This window comes from Chiloscyllium punctatum, chromosome 45, assembly GCF_047496795.1.
Source record: "Chiloscyllium punctatum isolate Juve2018m chromosome 45, sChiPun1.3, whole genome shotgun sequence".
NCBI lineage: Eukaryota > Metazoa > Chordata > Chondrichthyes > Orectolobiformes > Hemiscylliidae > Chiloscyllium > Chiloscyllium punctatum.
In genome coordinates this window covers 44,453,952-44,479,441 of record NC_092783.1, presented here as the reverse complement: position 1 = coordinate 44,479,441, position 25,490 = coordinate 44,453,952, and the positions used below count along the sequence as shown (strand labels likewise).

Genomic DNA, 25,490 nt, shown 5'->3' with positions numbered 1-25,490 from the left:
GGCAATTAGGCTGGTCAGGTGACTGAGGTGTGAGTAGGTGAGTGTTTTGGAATAGTTAGCATAACCACATTTCAAAATCATTATGGAAAGGATAAGGATAGTGAAGAAATTAAGTATCTAAACAGAGAAAGGCCAATTTCAATATCATTACACAGGATATGGAAAAAATAGACTGGGAGCAGCTAAGTCTACATTTGAAAGGTGAAAGTCTTTTAAAAGTAGTACAGGCAACGTTCAGGGCCATTGTGCTCCTCCAAGAGTGAAGGGCAAAAGCAACAAGTTTAGGGAACCCTGGACGTCTTGAGTTGAATTGAACGGAATTTATTGTCATGCGTCATGTCAAGGGATATCAAGAGATTGATAAACAAAAAGGGCTGTATACAGCACTAAAAACAGAAGAGGCCTTTTAGAAGTATAGAGTGTGCTGCTTAAAAAAAGAGCAAAGAGGAGCTACAAAATGTCTTTTGCAGATAGAATTGAAGAAATACTTATAAAATGCTTTGGAGTTTGTTAACACCAAGGAGGATTACCAGGAAAAGAATGCGACCTAGAGCCAAAAGGAGCAATCCATCTGTGGAGCCAGAGGACATAGGTGAGATCTTAAATGAATATTTTTCATCTGTACTCACAAAAGAGAAAGACAAAGACATTATCCTAACTGACTATTTCAGAAACAGAGGGATCCTACAGCATGTTAAGAAGAGTAAAGAGGAGGCTGTATTCATGGATATAAAAGTGCATATATCCCCAGGGCCTGATCAGATGTATCCCATGTTGCTATGGGAAGTAAGGTGGAGCTCTGGCAGAGATTTTAATACTTTGGTGGCCACAGCTGAAGTGCCAGATGACTGGAGGATAGCTAATGCAGTTCCTTTGTTCAAGGGCAGTAAGGATAGGCCAGATAATTACAGACTGGTTGCTAATATCAGTGGTCGGAAAATTATTAGTTAACACTAATAGGATTAGTTAACACTTGGAATAAATACTGATTGATCCGTAAATGTCAACACAGAAGGAGATCCTGTCTAATTTAAAGGAACCTTATTTTGAAAAAGGGGACTAAATATATTGATAAGAGTAGTGCAGTTAATGCAGTTTATATGGACTTCAGGAAGGCCTTTGATAAAGTCCCACATGGAAATCTAGTCCAAAAGACAAGAGCCCATGGAATTAAAAATTAGAGTACAAATGTGAAGCAGAGTGTATTGATGGAAAGTTGTTCATGATTGGAACCTGTGACCAGCAGTGTACCACAGGGCTGTGACCCTTACTGTTTGTCACGTACATTAATGACTTGGATATGAATGTAGAAGGTATAATTAGTAAGTCTGCAGATGGTATGAAAACTGGTGGTGTCGTTGATAGAGATAAGGATGGTCTCAGGTTACATTCCAATATTGGTCAGCTAATAAATTGGGCACAGCAATGGCAGATGGAATGTAATCCTAATAAATGTGAGGCAATGCATTTTGGGAAAGATTTATGCATGAATGGTAGAATCCTAGTAAGTACTAAAGGAACAAAGGGATTTTGGTAAACAAGACCATAGATCCCTGAAGGTGTCAGCACAGGAAGATAGGGTGGTGAAGAAAGCATATGGGATATGTGCCTTCATTACCTAGAGCACAAAATATCGGTGCAGGGAAGTATTGCTACAACTTTTTAAAGCACTACTATGCCATAGATGGAATACTGTGTGCATTTTTTCTGGTCACCACACTATTAGAAGGATGTGATTACACTATGGAGGGTGCAGAAGAGATGAACCAAGATATTGCCAGGGATGGAAAATCTCAATTAAAAGAGACTGGTTTGGCTGGGTTTGTTTTCCTCAGAGCAGAGAAAGCGGAGGGATAGATGGAGGTAGACAATATTACGATAGAGTAGATAGTGAGAATCTCTTCCCCATGGCACATGTGATTAGGATCAGACAGCATATGTTCATGGTGAAGACTAAGTGGCTTAGAGGGGATTTAGGAAGTATTTTCTTTCCGCACCAAAAGGGTGAAATATGGAAATGCACTGCCTGAGGGTGGGGTGGAGGCAGGTATTCTTGCAACATTAAAGAAGCAGCTGGATGAGCACTTAAAAGGTCTAGGCATAGCAGGACATGGACCAAGTGCGGTCAATTGGACTAGCTGAGTTTGCATAGACATGGTGGGACAAAGGGCCTGCTTCAATGCTTTATGACTCTGGCTTTAATGGGGTTTTGACACAGTAGATGTAGTGGAGTGGTTTCCCTTACAGGGAGGCTCTCGGACTAGACGGCATAATATTAGAATAAAGAGTTGCCCAATTAGAACATTGAGGAGGAGGAATTTGTTCTCTTAAATGTGGATGAAGCTGTGGAGTTCTGCTGTAAAGAGGCTGGGTCATTAAGTAGTATTAAAAATCTGCCTCTCAGCTTTGAATTAGTGGAGGAAATCAAGGGATATGGAGAAGAGGCACAAAACTGAGTTGAGGGCATCAGATCAGCCATAATCTCATTCAATGATGGAGCAGATTTGATGGACCAAATGGTCTATTTCTGCTTCTATGTCTCATATGGATAGTATACACTGCACCATCAGTGGATGCAGCAAATGGGGCATCATTCGAGCAGACTATTTTCCACTTGGTCAGCATTTCAGTTATCACTGGAAATCTTTAGTTTGCTGCACATACACGACTTAAATCAAAAAGGCTCTGAGCAAAACCAGACAAGCTTAACACTGGGAATCCCACAAGAGAATGTCTGCCATCAATGAAATAGTGAAAATCTACCAAACGACTAATGTTACACGTGGACACAACCAAACTTGGCCAGGGTGTACAGAATGTCCAAACAGAAACTCTTCTATTTGCATTTTTATGCTTTTCTGGTTTCTTGATCTTTCAAGGCAGTACAGAAAAGGAAGATCTAAATGTAGTCTTCAACAAAAACAGGTTAGAGGAGGAGGATTAATTAAAGCTGGCAACGTAGATACAATTTAGTCCGCACTTTAAAGGCTTGATTTTCTCTCCTTAAAATTAACTCTCCAGTCTACCTTTATAATGGATATTTCCTGTGCTGCAATTATACAGTTTAATTTATGGCAGTAATTTTAGTGACAAGTGAATGTTTACTGCAGCTTAGAAGTTTGTGCAGTTGGATTCATCAGAAATATGAACGTTGGAATTTACAAATGATAAGTTGACAGGTGAATACAGAAGCAAAATTTACTTTACTATCAGCAAGTTGATCAGCACAATATCCACAATTAGATGTTTTTCCCCCCTAAGTGTATATAGAGACACATGAGCATTCATCACATTCCCTTTTGAGGCCTATTATCATAAGGTTACACAACTATTAAAACCTCAAGGAGAAAGTTAGGACTGTGGATGTTGGAGATTAGAGTCAAAAAGTGTGCCACCAGAAAAATACAGCAGGTCAAGCAGCATCTGAGAAGCAGGAGAATCGACGTTTCGAGCATAAGCCCTTCATCAGGAATGTGTCATCTAATTAATGATAACACCCAAGATATTGAGAGTGGGGGAATCCAGTGATAGCAATGCCATTGGAATCATGGAGCAATGGTTAGATTACCTCTTGTTGGCAATGGACATTGCCTGGTATTTATGTGGTACAAACGTGAGGTAACATCTCAAATCACTTTGCAGACAGGACACACACTCGTCTCATGCACATACACAGGATGTATCTGATAGCTCTTAGCACTCTCTCACCCATTGTGTCAGCGTGTGTTTACTTCACATTATATTCTTAGTACACGCTCACCAACCTTGGCACTAACTCTACGGCTGGAATTGTACAGGAAGAGAAACAACTTGTCAAGGTGGCAATCACAGAATGGCTAATGGCTGGCCATGTTACAGTGTAGCACTGTGCAACGTCAGCAGCTTACACAGCAAACATGTTGCACGTGCTTCAAGCAAATGGCCTGTGTGAAAGTTAAAGGAGGCAGGTCCTTAATGAGGTAAAGGGGCACTATGATCATGAGGTACCACCAGTCAGCCAGGCACTTGGTGCCACAAGAATCCAGACATGGGTCTTTGCAGTTAGTGTGTTGGGCTTTGGTTAGTCCTGCAGACCAAGATATGTCAGATTGTTGCAGAGACAATCATTTGTGGCGTGGGTCAATGTTTTCTATAATGAGACAGAAGGATTAACTATATTGGAAGTGGATGGGACAGCAGGTGGTGGTGATGCATGAACAAGACAAAGAGAGTGAAGTGTTCCCAGTGGGTGTGAGTAGGAAGTGCAGAGGGCAGAAACATTTAGTTATTAGGGAGCATGAGGTAGACGAGAACCATTGAGTGGACATGATGCAAGCAAAGACAGTTGAAGTCCATGATTCTTGTTGTGATGTATGTACAGTGGCAGAATTTGAGTGAGTGATGGTCCTGAAAGTGCGAGGTAACAGAGAGAAGATTAAATACGTATCCACTCAGTGTAAAAAACACTTTCTTTCATTATACATTGCTCTGATCCACTCAGAGTGCAGCAATGACCCAGGCTGAATGTATTTGATGGTGTGGCCTCCTATAGTGGTCAGTTGGAAAAGGATAGCCTTCTTCCCACCAGTCTGCTCAAGATCTCTACATTCCTTACTGAAGCGGGGAGCAAGTTTTCCTTTTCTCTGGGCCAGTTCCCAAAGGTTAAGGCTCAGGTACCACAAAGTGAGGGGTCATTCCTGGTTTGCAACATCTGACATTGAAGCCTGGCTCCAAACAAACATCACAGCAGCAGTGGCAAGCGCATCCAAAAGCCCAACTGCATAATTAATAAAGTACAGAGCAGATGACTATCTCGAATATAAAAAGTCACGGAGCCATGGTAGAACAAACACAAATGGATCTCCCTTGATAAACCACCAAAATAAGAACATTTTACCTAGCGCGTTTTGCAGCCAGCAATTGTTAATACTTGTTGAGACCATCATTTATCACTTTGAATGTAAAATTTAGATCATTCCACAACCTCACACATTCCTTGTTCAAAAGTTTGAAGATCACCCCGTTGCAACATGGAACAGTCCTGAGGAAACATGACAATCTCGGTACAGAAAAGGTATTTCCATTTGTTGGAAAGAGTAGCATCAGAAGACAGTTAGTAAAGGATTTCCGATGGTCATGAGTTTATTCACACATCTATCCCCAGGAAATGGAAGAGGGAGAGGGTCATTAAACATTTTAAAGGCACAGGTACGAAGTTTGCAGATGACACCAAAATTCATGATGTAGTGGACAATGAAGAAGGATATCACAAGAGGGCCTTTACCAGAGGCACTATGGATGGAGGAGTGGCAGATGGAGTTTAATTTAAACAAATGATGCATTTTGGTAAAGCAAACCAGGGCAGGACTCATACGGTTAATGGTAGGACCCAGGTGAGTGTTGCTGAACAAAGGACTTGAAGTGCAGGTGCACAGCTCCTTGAAAGTGAAGTTACACACAGACAGGGTGGTGAAGGCATTTGAAACACTTGCCTTCATTGGTCATAACAGAGTACAGAAGTTGGGCTATCACGTTGCAGCTGTATAGGACACTGATGAGGCTTTTAGAATACTGCATATTATTCTGGTCACCTTTTTATAGGAAGGACATAGCTAAACTTGAATGGGTGCAGAGAAGATTTACAAGGATGTTGCCAGGTCTGGAGGGCTTGATATATAGTGAGAGGCTAAATAGGCTGGGGCACCAGAGACAGAGGGGTGACCTTATAGAGGTTTATGCAACAATGAGGGGACACGGATAGGGTGGTCTTTTTCCTAGAGGAGGAGACCAAAACTAGAGGACATAGGTTTAAGGGGAAAGGAGACAGATTTAAAAAGGGACCTGAGGGGTAACTTTTTCATGCAGAGGGTAATGCATGTATGGAATGAGCTGCCAGTAGTATTGATGGAGACTAGTACAGTTACAACATTTAAAAAAAGGTGCCTGGATGGTCTTATGATTAGGAATGGCTTAGAGGGACACGGGCCAAATGCTGGTAAATAGGACCAGGTCAGATTGGGATGTCTGGTTGGTGCAGATGAGTTGGACTAAAGAGTCGGTTTCTGTGCAGTATGACCAGATAAATTTTATAGAGTCAGTGTCTTATTAAGAAGACTATCTAGGACAGAAAGGGAAGTAAACTTGAAGTCACAGTCTGATGAGTCATGCTCTTACTGATTGATTAGAGCTAACAAAAGAGAACGAATGGCCTATATTCAAGGGCCTGCTCTTAATCCATATGTTCATAAAATGGGTTACTGAATGTAAAAATGTTTTATGTTTCATGTTTATGGAAGGAACAGAATCTTTCTTCGTTCATGGTCATTTTTGAAATTTTAAGAGAGTCCCTATATTTTGAAATTTACATATTCAAGGACAGCGAGCACTTTTGCAAATTTCATTAGATGCAGCATTTTTGTTGCTTTGAGAACTGCAGGCTTTTTTTCCTTCATCTGACAAGCTCCTGTGATCAGCATTTCTGCATCTATACATAAGGAGGGAAGGAGAAACACACACTCTCAGCTTCATCTTCTGCTAGACTGGAGTTAAAAATCTGATCAAATGTTGTGCTTATTAGGGAAAGATTATTTCTTTAAAATCCCCCTCCATTTCAATCCGGAGTCAGGTTGAGTCATGACTATGCACTTAAGCTGCAATTTTCTCATTGCATCCCTGAAGATTTGGCTTTGTAACAAAACCACAGTTTTAAAGCAGCAATAAAGTCAGGAATTATAATTGTTTTTGTGTAGAGAAGGACAGAGATCCTTTGGAGATGCAGGTGCTCGCTCCCTCCAACCTCTGAATTATTAAAAATTGCAGACAGACCATGGCGGCCTCCAGGTCTGCATTCAACACTGTCCCCCATCTGCTGCAACCAAGTAGTAAATTGGCCACCTGCAGACATCTGCAAGGAAAACCAGTAAAACTGGTAAAGATGATACCATACTGGCTCAAATCATCTTGTATACCTCACCATGGATGTCCAGTACAACCAACATTTTCATGTCCAAATACTACAGATTTTCCTTTCTGAACTTCGATATCCTCAGTTGATCCCCTTTAATTGTTCTTAAGTGACCATATTAGCAAACTGGATTGGCACAACCAAGTACAGGTGATTAGCCCTGCAGTCATCACCATCTCACCTCAGCAAAAATGACTTGTCGTGGGATGGAGCTAGGGAATCAACATGCATTCGAGCAGCATCATGTTTTTAAAGCACTCTCACGCTTCCAATCACAGTCTCAATGAAAATGGAGAAAAAAAAAACAAGCCATTTCTGTTTTCTTTAAAAATACTTCTCTTCAAATTAGATTTTACTTAAATTATAATAATTCAATACAAAACAAATTTAATGTTTGCAAACTTCTTAGTTGTTGAGATTGAAATCTTCAAACAGAATTCAGAAATTGATATCAATTATACAGTCTACAAACAGGATCCAAAAAAAACTATGATTGTAGAAAACAACATCTAAAATGTGGTTCCAGATAAACATTGCACTGTCATTTACTTCCACCACCTACAGCACAGCACAAAAGGGATTTAAGTGTCAAAAGAACATTAGAAAGCAGGTTGGTATCTGTATTCACTAAATGCTTGGCAACCTTAGGAGGAACACAAGGGTGAAACATTTTAAGCACTGAGAGCTTCAACAAAAACGCATTCAAATAAAAGGACACTGGTTGAAACATTTCATATCTGCAGATTTCCCATGAATTTACTCCCAGTAATTCACAGGAAATAATGTTTTCCAGTGAGGACTGCACACTAAAAATTGTTGAACACTGACACAAGATTGTGTTTTAAATAATGATTGGGGACAAGCTGCAGGACTATCGGCATGTGGAAATTACAAATTCTAATGACAATAAAACAAATTCCTGTTACAAATATACTGTGAGGACTACATGTGTTGGCAAGTCATGGTTCTACCTGGTTTGGATTCTAGCTCAGAAATAAATGGGAGCATTGGCAGAGCTGGACTTGGAGGATGTACAAATGAAGTAGTTATTGTGTTGATTATAAGCACTGGGAAGGTGGCTATAGGTTCTGGAAGGGACAGGGGTGAATTTGGTAGCAGTTGTGTTGTGGGGCAGGGGACAGTCCCATTCACTCCATATGATATCAAGAAATAGTTGGACACAGTGGATACTATAAGGCTATGCGAACTGACAACATTCCTGTCGTGCTCTAGAATTTGCCAGACCTGTAGCCATGCTGTTCCAAAACATCTGCAAAACTGGCATCTACCAAACACTGGAAAATAGTCCAATGATGCCCCATTCATGTTCTGCAAAAGGCAACTCGACTCGTGACTTCATTACAGCATTGGTTCATGTTTGAATTAAAGAGCTGAACGTTCATGGTGAGGTAACAGTAACAGCCCTTAACTTCAAGGCCACATGTGACTGCATGTGGCATCAAGAGGTCTTGACAAAATTGGAGTCAAAAGGAATCAGGGAAAACTGTCTGCTGATTGGAGAGCCATACCTAGCACATAGGAAGATGGTTGTGATTGTTTTTTTTTGGGGGGCGGGGGTCAGTCATCTCTGAGGTAGATCTCTGGAGTAGTTCCGCCAGGTACTGTCCCACACCCAACCATCTTTAGCTGTTTCATCAATGATCTTTCCTTCATAAAAAGGTCAGAATTGCAGATGTTCACCAATGACTGCATAAGTTGCAGCACAATTTGCAACTCCTCAGCTATTAAAGCAGTCTACATTCAAATGGAATAACTCCTGGACAATATTCACAGTTAGGCTGAAAAGCAGCAAGAAACATTTGTATCACAGGCAACAGGCAACAGCTTTCTCTAATAAAAGACAAACTAACCATTGCCTCTTGACATTCAACAGCATTACCATCACCAAATTCTTCATTATCAGCATCCTGGAGTTTACCATTGGCCAGAAAAGCAACTGGACTCGACACACACACACACACACACACACACACACACACTAAGGGCAGGTCAGAACCTAGGAATATTGTGGCAAGTAACTCACCTCTTCACTCCTCAAAGCCTGTCCACCATCTACAAGGCACAAGTCAGGAGTACGACAGAATACACCCCTGTACTCCCCACATGCCTGGATGAAGGCAGCTCCAACAATGCTCAAGAAGCTTAACACTATCCAGGACAAAGCAGTCCACTTAATTGGCACCACATTCACAATCATCCAATCTCTCCACCACTGATGCTCAGTGGCAGCAGTATCTACAAGGTGCATTGCAGAAATTCACCGAAGCTGGTTAGGCAGCTTCCAAACACAGGTCCAATTCCATCTCAGAAGGCAACAGCAGCAGATACACAGGAACACCACCACCTGCAAGCACCCTCCAAGCCAGTCACCATCACAATGTGGAAATATACCACTATTCCTTCAGTATTGCTGGTTCAAAGTCCTAGAACTTTGCTACACGATGCCAAGAGGGACATCTACAGCAAATGGACTGTAGTCAAGGAGGAAGACCACCACCACATCCTCCAAACCAACAAGAAGGAACAATTAATGTTGGATCACATGCCTATTGCATGACTGCCCTCATTTCAGGAATCAATTGCTATATCCTTTTTAACAAAAACTGGAATCAGTGGGTATCAGGGGGCAAACTCTCTAGTGGTTGAAGTCATACCTGACACAGAGGAAGATGGGCGTAGTTGTTGGAGGTCAGTCATCTCAGCTACAGGATATGTCTGCAGGAACTTTTCAGGGTAGATCAGAGGCTGAACCATCTTCAGCTAGTTAATCAATGATCGTCCCTCCATCATAAGGGTCAGCAGTGGGGATGTTAGCTGATATCTGCACAATATTCAGCACCAGTCACGACCCTTCACATACTGAAGCAGTCCATTTGCACCACACAATGACCATCACCAATAAGAGACAGACAATCTAACCACCACTCTTTGACATTCACTGGTGTTACCATTACTGAATTCCCCACAACATCCTGGGGGTTACCATTGACCAGAAACTCAAATAGACTGATCTCAAATACAGTGGCTACAACAGCCGTTCAGAAGCTAGGAGTACTGCAGCAAGCAATTCATCTCCTGACTCCACCATCTACAAGGCACAAGTCAGGAGTGTGATGGAATACTCCCCACATGCCTGGACAGCTCCAACAACACTCGATGTTTGACACCATCTGGGAAAAAGCAACCTACCTGATTGGCACCACATCCACAAGCATCCACCACCAATGCTCAGTATATACTGCTGCTATCTACAAGATTCACTGCAGCCATTCACCAAAGATCCTCAGACAACACCTTCCAAACCCATAACCACTTCCATCTAGAAAGTAAAGGGCATCAGATACATGGGAACACCACCACCTGCAAGTTCGCCTCCAAGCCACTTACCATCCTGATATTGAAAATAAATCGACATTCCTTCACTGTCGCTGGGTCAAAATCCTGGAATTCTCTCCCTAATGGCATCGTGAGTCAACTCACAGCAGGGGCACTTCAGCAGGTCAAGAAGGCAGCTCTCCACTATCTTCTCAAGTGCAACTAGGGACAAGCAATAAATGCTGGCCTAGCCAGCGACACATAATCTCACAAATGAATATTTTAAAAATTCCTCCTTTTGGTAGGGAGATTAATATTGCACAGAGTATTAAAGGTACCAAAGTCTTGCCATATTGCAATACTTTCTTACTGTTATACACCATTCTCTTATATTAAATATGAACATATCATTGGTATTTTTTACCCTCTATTGTTGTACATACAAGATATGATCCAATTGTAAGTTCTTCTCAATCTTTTCTAGTCTCTCATCTTTCAACAAAAAAAACAACTCTGCTATTCCATTCTTCTTGGATTTTCCAGACAACATCTCCTTTTCCATTCCCAACTCCGAAGGCATACAAAATGGAGTGCTCTTATCTACAAGAATGAGGAAGAATGCTGGAAGACATGAACTAAGCAGAGGGCAACTTGCATCTGTGTAAAGCGAGTGTCAAGCAAGGATTTCCCTTTACACTTTGCTAGTGCTAATGTAACATTTCATTCTACTCCTCCTCCGACAGAATTTTTAAAACGTTTACACTCCTATTATTCACAATTTAGCAAAGCTTATTTATTGACCTGAAATCTGCTACTTCACTTTCTCTCCACAAGTTACTGTTAACAGTTTTTACTCATTTTAAAAAAAAAGCAAAGTAGGAATAGATGGAGAAACAGAAAGGGAAAGACAGAAGTGTGAGATATGATTGGAGAGCCTTGTCAACTACAACAGCAGGGAGTCCTCGGTTGAAGAAGAACAACTAAATCTTTCAGAGGACCCCCTCAAATCATCAGAACAAATGCAAGAAACTGGGAAAATGTGATGAAGTTCTTACTGGAGGCAGGTTGAGAGTCAAGGTAACAGAGGAAGTCAGTTAGTTTTTAATGGATATAAAAGGGGCCAGCCTATTCCTAAAAAACAGAAAATGTTGAGGAAGGGAAGAGAGGAGTTAGAGATAGGCCAGGTAAAAGCGATAGCAGAATGGAAATTGGATGACAAATTGATACATTTTTCCAATACTAGACAAGAGAGGGAAGCAATATGACGTCATCCATGTAACACAGAAAGCCCTGGGGAAGGACCAGAGTAGGAGTGGAACAAGGAATGTTTCACATATCCAACAAACAGCCAGGCAAAGCTGGGGCCCATACAGGTATCCATGACCACAACTTTTATGTGGTTGAAGTGGGAAGAGTTAAAGGATAAGTTGGTCAAAGTAAGGTCAAGCTCAGCCAGGGGAGGGTGGTAGTGGTGAATGGGGACGGTTCAGACCTTCTCTCAAGGAAGAAATGGAGAGCCCTCAGACCATTTGATAGGGGATAGACGTGCAGAGATATAGCATGTCTGTGGTGAAGAGGTACCAGGTAAACTGAAAATTTTGAAATCAACACGTTAGTGTTTATTAATAAAAGGAGCAATCTAATTGCTTTCGTGAGGAGTTGTGAAGTTTAGTTTCAATGCTGTAGAAGGTTGGTTCAACCACACCTGGAGTATTGTGTGCAGTTTTGATCTCCTTACTTTACGAAAGATCTTATTACCCTACAGGGAATGCAAAGAAGAGTTATCAAATTTGTTCCCAAGATAGAGGAATTGTCCATGAAGAGAGATTGGGCAAACTGGGCCTATATTCTCTAGAGTTTCAAAGAGTGAAAGGTGATCTCACTGAAACCTACAAAATATTTGAAAGGGATGAATAAGATATATACAGGCAAGATATAATTTTTATTTCCTCAATCTCAGAATACAAAAGTTAATGCATAATCATCTTTTATTTAGTGAATGCCACTGAAGAGTTAAATTTTGTTGGCATGTACTGTCCACACTGAACCTCAGCTTGTCAACTATAAATGCAGTAGTGAAATATATTCAAGATATTTCATATAAAGCTCTCAAATCCACACATTTAGATCATTGTACAAATACACATAAGGAAAATATGACTTATTAACCCTGTTAATAAGACTCTGAAAACTGAAGAAAGTCTCAGCTAATAAAAGAACAAATCTTCCAATTACTTCTGCTTATGAAGCAATTTAAAGCTCCTACTATATACAGCTTAAATCTGCAGTGCGTTTTCAAGCTTCTAGTTTAAGTCTGTAATCGGAGGGCAAATCCCAGCATGCTTAGCACAATTTCTTATTTTGTAAAATGTTGTCATTGACATATGGGTACCTTAAGAAAACATTTAAATTTAAATGCAAATGTTTAACAGATTTTTACATTAATTCCCCTCCCTAAATATTTAACATTGTTTTAATGATTTGTTGCCATAGCAACCCAACGTCAGGCAACCTTCTGTCATATGATCATTCTGGGCCCCATAGGCACACTGGGAATTGTAGTCTTATTTACACAGAATCTCAATTTCAGTTAGACCAAATCTGAATGTAGGGGATGTTGCAACAAAGATCAGACAGACCACCAACTGACAACTTTCAAAATTACCACTAATGCAAATATAAATGAACTGTTGTGACTATTAATGACACATTACTCTGATAGGAGGACAATTCCAGTCACTAATTGCATCCAGAGTAACTTTAGAAAATTCAAATTAATTTGCAAATATCACATTTATTATTGAAAGTTCTTCTGCAAAAGCGTAGCAGCACAATGAGAGATGTTCACTTTTTGATACCCATATCTTGTAATTAGTTTTATTGTGTAGCCCTTCCTGATCTGCAGTACCCACTGCCTGTTTGGGGTGAATGTAAAAGATCCAATGACTTGAAGAACAGGGGAGATCATCCTGTTTTAGTCAATACTCATTCCTCAGAAAACAATCACATAAACAAAATACCAGTATCAATATCTTATCATTCTTTGTGGGAAATTATTTTATGTAAATTAGCTGCTACATTTCCTATACTAAACAATAATGCCAAAGTAGTTAATTGACTGCAAAGTGCTTTGAATTGCTCAGTGGTCATGAAAAGCTTATATAAGTGGAAATTTTTAATTCCTAAACTTCCAAATAGTCACAACATGACAGTGTTAATGGTTATTAGATTAGCAATCCAGAACCACCAGCTAATGTTCAGGAGACATGGGTTTGAATCCTACCATGGTAGATGGTAAAATTTAACTCAATGGAATCTGAAATAAATAATGGCCATGTCACCATTTCAATGGTCATAAATAGCTGAGAAGGAACATCGCCGTCTTTATCTGAGCTGGCCAAAAGCAATGTGATTGACTCGTTGCTGCTATGGCAGCTAGGGGTGGGCAATGAATGTTAGCCTACACAATAAGACAGAAGTGGGTTCTGCAGATCAGGAAGGGCTACACAATAAATCTAATTACAAGATATGGGTATCAAAAAGTGAACTACCAGCTGAAATCACAAGGTATTATTTTTAGATGTCACAAAATGGCAGTTTGTGGACAGGAGAAGAGGTAACCAATTTTGGCATCATGATTAGCGGTAACGTGAACAACACAAAAATGCCTGCGATAATTATCAAAATAACAAGTTATACATGTGGATTAATGAATCATTTCAAAGAGGTTTACATTAAAATTGTACAACTGGGTGAATAAAAAAGGTCTCACTAAACAAAATTGGTTGCTTGGCTGCTGATATATATGTCAAACTGCTATAAAGCTAGCTTCGTGTTCCTGCACAATTACTTCCATTGCAAAACATCCAAGAGTGAACACATGAAATAACACGTCCTTGGCAAGGTTGAATAAAAGACAAATGCACAAGTCTCAGTGGGAGATCTTCCAGTAATTTCAGAATTAACTGATAAAGCAGCACTGGTACACCACGGAACATGTCCCATAACCACAACAGGGCACTCGTATGCTCCACAGTACTTATTCACCCCCACATAATCCTAATGTTATGTGCTAATCTCAAACTGGAAACATCAGGCAAACAAACAACTGCTATAGTTCAGCCAACGACATCTCCAACCTAGGTCTGTGCTGACATACTTTCATCCTTCCTTTCTCCAGAAAGCATGAAAAAAAAGTGTTTCATCTGCAGTGGAGATCCCATTCAACAGGGGCTACATATATTAGTTGCAGAATGGAGAGGATTAAGAAATTCCTCTGTAACCATGATTGACTTTGTATGTAACCATCCCCTACTTCTCCACCAAAATGAAATGAATGATCATCCTGGCATTTACACAGCATGTTGAGTGAATCTACTAGCTGCAAAACACAACTACTTCTCATTCATTGACTGACATTTTGGTGTGAACAGATACCCTGGACAGGATGTGCCCTGTGGACCTTTGAACTCTACCATCAAACTCAAATGGGGATAAGAGGCCTTCATAAGGTGGGAAACACTCTGTGATTTTCTCCAGGGCAGCCAATTAAGGACAGCGGAAGTGCTATCAAAGGCCATCTGGTCCACTGAAAGGTTAATGTCTTCAGGCAAGTTATATACCCAACACCTGACAGAGCCTGAAGGCAGAGGTAAGTTCCTAGTTTACCTGTTAAATGGCCATAATAGGATTGATCTGGCCATTTTAATAGCCCTGCAGATGCCACCCTCTCCTTAATCCCACGAATGGGAAAAGGTCAAGGTGCGGATTGAGACCCAGAACTAGCATGGAGTTGAATGTGAAATTTCCTGCTTGTTTGTCCTTTTCCGGATCCTGATGAGGGCTAAAAATCCATGCCTCTCACTCAAAAGGCAATATTCAATACATTGTTATACTTCACTTCAATGCTGGACATTTTATTTCTCGATTTTCTACGGCCTTGTGATTAAAGATGCTGTACCCAGGTACCTTTGTACCAAAGATGATGCTGTAAGTGGCAACATATAAACTTTCGCTGTATTCATTGCTTATGTGACACTAAAGCTAAATCAATTCATTCATTCAAGTACGCAAAATTAATGTACTATATTGTCATATGTAACATTCTTTCATTTTATTAAAAGTGCAGTATATTGGTAGAGTTTATTTTAAAAACAATTTATGTTTGTTGATTTGATAGATTCATTACTCAAAAAGTAATACAGAATTAGAGAAAATCCCAAGTCAGAAAGCTGTATGTTCAAGTCCCACACTACAGACATTTTGTTTCTTGGGTCAGAACCAATGGAGGTTCCATATTGTGACTAACAGTCATCTGGCAATGTGTGCTCTGATTGAGTCAACTGGTAGCTGGAGAAGGAGTTTACTGTCCAATCAACATCTTGCAATTTGTTGATCAGGTGAGACAGATAGAGAGAAAAAGACAAAAGAGAAAACACTTCAATTTTGAATTGTCCTCTATTTAATTTTAAAATTTGATCAGCAATCCAATGAACATTAGGGAGGGAGACCCCTCCCACACATTATGACCATGGTCATAGTTAGGGTCAGGAAAGCGGGAAATCATGTACCTCAAAGCCTCTACAACCAGAAAGTTTCACTCAGAATTCATCAACAAACATTAATAGGCTTTCAAATACCCACAACTTGCTCCTGGGCAAGTAACCAGGACAACTGTGATCCCATCTCCAGGAAAACTGCCTACAGGAAGAATGGTGCAGGCCAGCAGATGGTATGAATTTTCATGGCTCCCCACCTCCAGACTCACCCTCATCTTGTTCAAAATTCTGGAATTAAGCGGGCAGCACAGTGGCTCAATGATTAGCACTGCTGCCTCACAGTGCCAGGGACCTCTGTTTGATTCCAGCCTTGGGCAACTATCTGTATGGAGTTTTGCACACTCTCCCTGTGCCTGTGTCTGCTCTGGTTTCCTCCCACACTCCAAAGTTGTGCAGGTTAGACGAATTGGCCAAGCTAAATTGCGCATAATGTTCAGGGAGGTGTAGGTTAGGTGCATTAGTCAGGGTACATGTAGAGTAGTATGGGAATGGACATGGGGGGGGGGGGGGGAAATACTCTTCAGAGGGTTGGTGTGGACTTGTTGAGCCAAAGGGCCTATTTCCACACTGTAGGGATTCTATAAGAAAAAAAATGTAGTAAGAAAATCATGGTTGAAACAGCAGTGCAGTAGGGAGGGAGTGCCGAACTCTTGTAGGTCGTCTCTTTCAAATTAAAGCAAGGCACTGTTTGCCCTCAAGCCGTGAGGGAATTTTGAACAGCAAGGAAGTAATCCCTAGTGTTGTGGATGTCGTGCTGATGAAACATATTGCTTTGTTTTGGATAGTATAGAGTTTTGAGCACCGTTGCAATACTAGGTGAGCTCAAAAGCTCATCCTAGTATTGCATCACACTCCTAACTTGTGCCTTGTTGATAGTTGATGAAGCTTTGGGAAGCAGGTATTTGTCCTAATCAATTTCTGGTCAACAACAATCCCTAGGATTTTGATAGCAGAGGTTTCAGCAATGGTTATGCAGTTGTCGGTTTAGGCGATATCCTTAGACTCTGTACTATTCGAGTTGATATTGCATTGGAATTCCTCCAACTGGACTTCATGAAATATTAAAAAGAATCTCAAAACCAATGGACATAGTGCTGTAAACAAAACCCTCAGCAAAAATACATGGATTAAATTCAGGCAGTGACTCATTATTGCTTCTATGATCCTTTAGCATTGAGTAGGGAAATGGATAATTAAATCTTTGTCCACCTGAGGGCCAAGTGCTGCATCATCACCAGACAACAGGAGAGATGTTTAGACCCGTGGTGAACTGATCATGTTGACTGGACTGGTTTCTCCATGGAAAAGGATAGCATTGTTTCAATGATCATACTTGGCTGGAGTGCGCACTAAATACACAAAAGAGGATTTGGTCTCAGACCTCCTGAACAACAGGAAAATATTTGAAATGGCTATGAAATGTTGATGTGAAGCTCTCACAAAAAAAAAAAGGACTGAAACTGAAGCAACTGAAGGAGGAAGCATCAGGTATGGTTAGTTTCACTCAGGGATACAATCAATGCTGGATGGACCAGCCATGTTGAAAAATCATAACGATCCTGGTCTGGAAGGGTCCACAATCATGAGGGTCAGGAACATTGTTTGCTCATGGACTTACAGTTCTCACTGAAAAGACCACTTGTTTGGAGGATTACAAGATATCAACCAAATCCAAGACATGAGGTTTAGCCTGTGGTTTCTCAAAGCTCCTCCCCACCCCTCCCTCATTAAGTTACAGTGACCGCATACTCTGTGTGGGAGCAGAAGTTGTATTTTGAAAGGATTGAAGTGTTGTGTCCTTTAGAGAGTTTGTTTTTTAAAAAAAAATCAGGGTGTCAGAGGATGTTGTTTTAGTAGAAACATCAAGTTTGTACTTGAACCGAATCCTGTATCCATGCAATTCTGTTCTCTTTAAAATTCTGAAGTCCAAAAGCCATACCTCATCGCCTATGAGGGAAGTCAAACAGGAAATAATCAATGGTTTCAAAAGGAAATTTGTTCAGCACTTGAAGAGATAAAGGTTATGTAGATAGTCCCAGTCCCTGTGTGCTATCTAGATTGCTCTGGAGAACCAGAACGAACTCAGTGATCTGAAAGGCTTCCTTCTGTCATACAATAACATTGTAAACTAGCTCCAAAAGTGAAGTAAAATCATGTTAGTACTTTTACAAAAAACAAAAGATCCTGATTTGTTAAAGTTTAGATTCCTGTTGTATACTTCTCAACTGTTAGCTTTTACAAATTGAATTATTGTAATATAGATGCTAAGTATGGTGCACTTTGCTTATTTTCTATTCAGACCCAGCTTGAATCTCCTTAAAAGTTGCCAGGAATTGATTTTGGAACTGGAACTAAAATTTAAAATGGTTACCTACCCTGCACTTATGTTGCTGTAGTGTTGGCCTATCTGCAGTTTTCTCATGCTGAACTTGCTGAGGAAGCAGGTCCTGCTGCTGGAAGACAAGAATAAATATCTCAGCATTTGCTGTAACTTAGCGCTACCTCTGTATAATACTGAGTCATGAAGGCAAGAGATTGTAGATTCCATTTCCAGTCTCTCATCAAGGAAGCAGATGCCAAGCAAAGTAGTAAAATGCTAAATTAGGACTAGTGGCTTTGAGATAGATGTTGAGGAGAAAATTCTTACCAGCTCACACAGGTCACCCTCCATGTTTATGGAGTGACTTTAGAATAACTGCTTGAACTGTGGGCAAGAATAGGATTAAGCTTGGCTAATGGGCACAGCTGCTAATAACACATGACAAACATGAAAAACAATTTGCCATCATACTGCACCTTGAGAGCATAGCATTCCAAAGATGCAAACAAAACATTTACCATAAAATTCACATCACCAAATGACCAAAAGTTTGATCAAAGAGAATGCTTTTGAGATCCTTATATGAATAATGTAGAGGGGAAATGGATGAGGTGAATCGGGAGACAATTCCAAAGATTAATGTCCTATCAGCAGAAGACACTGTGAGCAATAACTGAACAATTAAAATCAAGAATACACAAACATCTGAATAAGATGAATACAAAGTTATAGGGCTGGAAGGAGAATACGATAAAAAGGGCAAGGCTATGGAACGCTTTGAAAAATTTTAAAATTCCCGTCGTTGTTGAGATATGCCTTAACCAGAAGCTGATCAGTAAGCATGAGTGAGATGGAGGGATCATTGGGATTAAATGCCATATGAGAGATGGTAAACAGATGGATGATTTCAAAGAAAGAATATAGGAGACCAACAAGACATTTTAAAATAAGCAAACCTAGAGGTAACAAAGTAAGACAGTTTCAACAGCAGATGAGGAGAGTCAGGGCAGAGCTTGATGTGACAGGGCTGGAAGTAGGCATCTTAATGGTAGGCTTAACATATGATAAATGGCTGCGGATCCTGGGATTGTATTCATTAGAGTTTAGAAAGTTCAGGGGAGCTCTATTAGAAACAGAAGGTAATGCATGGCTTAAAAAGGGTGGAAGCTGGGAATTTGTTTCCGTTAGGCAGGGAGACTTGGACATGTGGGCACAGCCTTAGAATTTGAGGGGGTCAATTTCGAATGGAAATGAGAAGACATTTCTTCAGCCAGACAGTGATGGGCATCTGGAATTCATTGCCATGGAGTGCAGTGTAGGCCGGGACGGTAAATGTCTTCAAGACAGAAATTGATACATTCTTGATCTCGCAAGGAATTAAGGGCTCCAGGGAGAGTGCAAATTGAATTGAAATGCCCATCAGCCATGATAAAATGATGGAGTGGACTTGATAGGCCAAATGGCCTTACTTCCACTCCTATGTCTTAATGATAGTAGTCAAATAAGGTAGCAGAATTGTGAATAGTTTGATTCAGTCTCAAACATTTGAGGGCCAGAAACAGATAGATAGCACAAGTGTGCGGCACGGTGGCTCAGTGGTTAGCACTGCTACCTCACAGCACTAGGGTCCCAGGTTCAATTCCATACTTGGGCAATTGTCTGCGTGGAATTTGTGCATTCTCCCAGTGTCTGCATGGGCCCCCCTCTGGGTGCTCCGGTTTCCTCCCACAGTCCAAAGATGTGCAGGTAAGGCGAATTGGCCATTCTAAATTGCCCATAGTATTATGTGCATCATTCAGAGGGAAACAGGTCGGGGGGGGGGGGGTTACTTTTCGGAGGGTCGGTGTGGACTTGTTGGGCCGAAGGGCCTGTTTCCACACTGTAGAGAATCTAATCAAGAAATAGATGACAGCAAGAACAGAGGACTGAAAATAATGCTGTTGGTTTTGTCAGTATTTAAATTGGAGGAAACTTCTGTTCATCCACTATTGTATGTTGGGCAAGCAATCTCACATTTTAGAGACAATGGAGGGAGAAATGATCTAATCAGGCAGTTTAGATTCTGGAGCGGGCGGGACATGAACCCAGGAAGGGTCAAAGAGGGGCTGAAAAGACACAGCATTTTTTTGTCAATGTGCATGCAGAAATAAATCCTAAGAGGGCCCTCATGTGACACAATGGTAGTGTCCCAGACCCTCTGGACAGAGGGGCCTGGGTTCAAGTCCCAGCTGCTCTAGAGGGGTGTAATAATATCTTTTCAACAGGTTGATTAGAAAATAGGTTGATTTTTTTTTAAATCCAAAAATAGATACTATGATTGAAATAACAACATGAGGAAACATGTAGAAGGGACATCTAAGACCCACACTGCAGGAAAAGAAGCCAATGCATGTGATTTTCTGGCTATGGCCAATTTATTAAGAATGGAACGAGCTAATTGCAATCCCAACCTGCTGGATAATAGTGAAGAGCCACTGGATGAGAATACCCATTCAAGTGGGGTACAAGCCAATGCTCAATGAATTAACCCCTTGCAAAAATGCAGGGAAAGAGGAGAATATAAAAAGTCCTTGGTCCTTATTTCACACTGTCCTTACATGTTACAGCATTGCATTAAAGTATCAATAGCTGTGAAACTTTACTCAGCAGGGGACAGAATTACTCAGTCATTTATTCAAGTGATAGGACTATTGTTCCTCTCTGCCAGAACTGTCCAATGCAGCTTCAAACACCAGCTTTTTAACTGTCCCAAATTGCCTTTTGAAAGTTTCCATGGAATCCAATTCAATCATTCTTTCATATGATGCACAGTAGATTTTAACTACTTGATGAAATAAGCTTTGTTCGCTTCTAGGTCTTCTGAGAATGGCGTTAAATATATGACCTCTGCTTCCGGACCCAATTGTCAGAAAAAAGTCTCTCCCCAGTTGTTCCTAAAATCCCTCAGTTCTGAATATCTGTTACATATCCCCAGTCTTGTCTACTTGGAGGGAAGTCCTAGCTTCTTCTATCTTCCAAGTAACTGACGTCCCTCATCCCCAGTTCATCTGGTACTTCCCTAGTGTACCCTGTACCAACCTGTGTTGTCCTTCCTCTGTAGTTTGACCTCCAAAACACACAATGACCAAGGCTTAGGTCTATAAAGGTTTAGCACAATTTCATTGATTTTGTATTCAATTTCCTTATTTTAAAACGCCAGTATTCATACACATTTTTAGGTAAGTTGTCAACTCACTCTGCCACCTTTAAAAATTTGTGAATATGTACTCAGGAGGTCCTTTTGTTCTTGTATGCTAACTCTTCAAAGCAACACCGTTCAGATTATACTACCTCTTCTTTTGTTCCTCTCAAAGCTAATCACTTCATACATACTCACTGCAACTGCATCTGCCACATGTCTGCCCATTTCAATAGTCCACTGATGTCCCCTTGAGCTATGACTGTCCAGCTCACTACTTGCAACACTTTCAAGTTCTGAATCACCCACATGCTTCAAACTTGAATTCCCACAGCCAGTACAGCTTTTTATGTATAAAGAAAAAGCCACTAACATATTACCAACCCGGATAGATCCTACTGCATTCTTCTCTCAAATTAAAAAGACATTTATTCACCTCTGTTTCCTAACTCTTAATATTATAAATTATGTACCGATGGTATTATAGTCCCCGTAATGCAATGTGTTTCTATTTTCTGAAGAGATCTGTTCTGATTTTATTGTCTTTTGAAAGAGCACATTTATACCCATCTTCTGAACCACCTTTGTAGTCCTCTCTTCAACTTCAAGACAGAATCCAATCAATTTTCACAGATATAATTTGGCTTTAAGAAATTCATGCTGGTTGCCAGTTATTGCTTTTCCAAGTGAGAATTAAATATCCCCTCTGGGGTCTCTGGTAGTTTTCTTTCACTAATGTTAGACTGATTGACATGTATTTACCGGATTTACTTCTCTCTTCCATTGCTGTAATATTTGCAATCATTCAGAATGAAAGACTGCAATAGAGCCACAATGATTCCCGCTCAGTCTTCTGAGTAACCCAGGGTACATCTCCATTAGACCAGGTGACTCCCCACTGCTAACAGTGCTTATTCTATCCAATATACCCTCTTTTCCTCTTTCCTACTGTGACATTAACTTCATTGATTTAGCACCTCAATCACACCCTGTCTCCACAAGAAAACTTTGTTTGCCTCTAATTAACTGACCATTCTTTGGAATATTTTAAAAATGTGGAGGCTCTCTCATATCAAACATGCATTTCTTTCTCACATTCACTCTTTATCATCCATAAGTTATTTTTCAATTATCCCTTGCCCTCGCTGGTTTTCTATTTCATTCCAGAACTAGAATCAACACAAGTCCCAAGCTAAATACCGAAATAACTGCAGATGCTGTAAATCTGAAACACTAACAGAAATTGCTAGAAACGTTCAGCAGGTCTGGCAGCATCTATGAAGAGAAATCAGTGTTAACGTTTCAGGCTAAGTGACCCTTCCTGAGAACCTTGTTGCAAGTTGGCTTTTTTTTTTGAAAATCATCCCCTCACATCCAATTGCTCTGTTTGCTCCTTCACATTTTCCATATGCTTTCCTTTTCTCTGCTACAACAAGTTTGAGTTTAAACCCACTTCCAGAGGACAAGTTAACCTCTCTACAAAGTGGATTGGTCCTAATCCTATTCCAGGACAATCTAACCAATCCGGTTTGTACCTGAACAAAAAAGCTTAACTGCCACAGTGGTGTTGTAATGTTTCCAACCATGAGGAAGGCTACAACTGGAGGAAACCAGGCCTGCCCAAAACAATTTCCCACTTTTCCTACTAAAACAGAATGACACAGGAGTTAACAATCAAATCCAAATATTCTGGTTTACCCAATTTCTCCCAAACTTTGTGCCTCTCTGGAATGAGAATGCACCTTACTTTTCTGGAGCTAGAATTATTATTCTCAAGAATTTACAATGCACCTACAGGTTAAAGATTAAACTTTTACGATATTCACCATATGCTGTTGCAATTACTGTGACTAGTGAATACTAAAAATAAATTGATTGATTTTGAAATGCCGAGGATGGAAAATGGCTACATGACTGAAACCTTATTTTAACTGTAACAGTCATCTCTTTCCCTGACTTATGATATTTAAACAGTTACTGATCCTCAGACAGATGGGTAAAATTTTGATTTCCACACAAGTATAAAAAGGAAAAAGGTATATCAAGATAAAAACTGAGTAAAATATGAAGTTTGATCCTATTGATGTGGATAAAAAGAAAATGTTTATCAAGCAATGTCCCTTGAGGTTTTCCCTGATAAGTGAAAAGGGAGTCATAACATAATACATTACACATTTACCTAAACAAAAATCACTTTTTCGAGAAGGTAAATCAGATGAGCTACAGCATAAAAAAGTAATGGTATATTCTAATATTCTCAGATCAAATTCCCTCCAAATTCCTCAACATTTGCTTTCCAAACCCTTTAAGACACTTAGCCCACTCAGATAGTGATGGAGGTCTGACGTAGGGCTTTTGCCTGAAAAGCCGATTCTCCTGCTCCTCGGATGCTGCCTGACCTGCTGTGCTTTTCCAGCATGACACTCTCGACTCTGATCTCCAGCAGCTGCAATCCTCACTTCATCCCACTCAGATAGTGATATCAAGGGTCAGCAGTACTGTAGAGTCACTATAACAGAGTTTTCAATGGCTTTCTTTGATGGTTTAGAGGTGCATGTCTGAAAACAAAAATTCTCTCCTCTTGTAGAGGAAATAGCCTCCTGCCCATCAAACAACAGCAGTCAAAAGATCACAAATTGGAAGCTGACAAATGGGAAAATCTAGAAACCTGCAGCATATCAATTGCGCAGAGTACCCTGTACAATTAAGCCGTGCCAACGATGCTACACATTCTGTTAAACCAGCGTCTTCAGATCTCCCAAAAAAAATAAATCGCTTTCAGAATTACATAACACTGCAGTCCTACAGCTCTAAAAACAGATCAGAATAGTAACAGCATACATGAGTTGTGCCCAAGGAATAATACATTTCCTAAGCATATAATGTAACTGAATTGTGATAAACTGCAAGCAGACTGATTTTTACATGAAACTAAGCTTTCATGGCTGACAGTTACACTAATGGCCTTGACCAGATTATTCTTGAGAATAAAAGAGATAATCAACAAAGTAAACGTCAGTTTATACTCCATTCCAAAAATGGAGAAACATCTGAAGAAACATAAACAAGATAAGTTACAAATGAAATTCAGTCAAGCAAATTGAAACACCTCCCAAATCCCATCATATTCCTTAAGCTTCCATCATGAACACTGCAGATTTAAACCTTCAAATGTAACTTACTTTCACTCCAAATTCAAGAGATGCTATATTGCAATTGCTGGGCAAAACCACTTGCACTTGCTTACAGTACAATACAAAATGAATTCACCCCCATGCACAGGGTTCGATGCCACAGCAAACACAAACCTTAGGAAGGGCACCTGAAGAAGCCCTCTCCCTATGGATAGGGGCATCTTTAAACTGAAATGAAAACACAGTTAGAAAACCATACGCAGCAGATTTTACCACACGATGCTGCATCAAACTGCGCGACACGGGGGGGGGGGGGGGGAGAGAGAGAATGAAGGGGGCAGGGAGGTGATAGAAAAGACTGCAGCGTTATATAGGGGGAAGGCAATGTCCAGCGGATTCAACACTTTAACCCACCCCTTTAAGGAAGAGGGGGTGTCGTTACGTGATGTAAACATTCACTCACGTTGTTGGACCACTAGTTACTGCGCTGCCACTGCTTGTCTCCCCCCGCCCCGCTCTCTTGCTGTCTCCGCATCATTTCTTCTCCCTAAAAAGAAAGCAGAAAATAAACAGTATTCAGAAGTTGCGAACTGGAAACCCACCTGCACACAATTGCTACATTGACAGTATCCCCGCTCTTCCCGCCGCGCCTCCTTATTGACATTCTCACATTTGTTGCAAGCGTAGCGGCGCCGCCCACCTTCCTTGTGACGTCAATCCCGTGGCCTGAGCGCTCCTCTGTTGGTCCATTCAGCTGTCCATCAATCCCGTCTCGTGGCAGTGACGCACTTTGAAAACAAAAACACGGTGGGGCACGTGACTGCCTTCAGCTGCCATGGAAACTTCCAGGGATCGGGACCCAAATTACTGTAATACACCGTGCCATCGCGCATCCTTTCTCACCTCCCCCCCCACTCCCAGCAGCCAACCACAGGACAATACCCACCACTCAATCCCCTCATCACCTGCCTCTGGTAAATCGGATGGGTTAACTGCAAAATTATTCCAGTATGATGTTATT

At 40.6% G+C, this 25,490-nt stretch overlaps 1 long non-coding RNA gene across 9 annotated transcripts in view; it reads right to left on the bottom strand.

The window, feature by feature from the left end:
• LOC140467326 (uncharacterized) overlaps positions 1 to 25,165 on the bottom strand; it is a 94,992-nt gene extending 69,827 nt beyond the window's left edge. For 6 of the 9 annotated variants that reach the window (XR_011955414.1, XR_011955409.1, XR_011955418.1 and 3 more), the window contains exons 1-2: positions 24,933 to 25,109; positions 18,213 to 18,290 (exon numbers count right to left, since the gene is read on the bottom strand). This is a non-coding gene — a long non-coding RNA (uncharacterized lncRNA). Of the gene's footprint in view, positions 1 to 18,212; positions 18,291 to 24,932; positions 25,110 to 25,139 lie in introns of those variants that run through there. The other 3 variants (XR_011955415.1, XR_011955416.1, XR_011955417.1) reach the window with 3 other exon arrangements.
• Between the last annotated feature and the right edge of the window lie 325 nt (positions 25,166 to 25,490).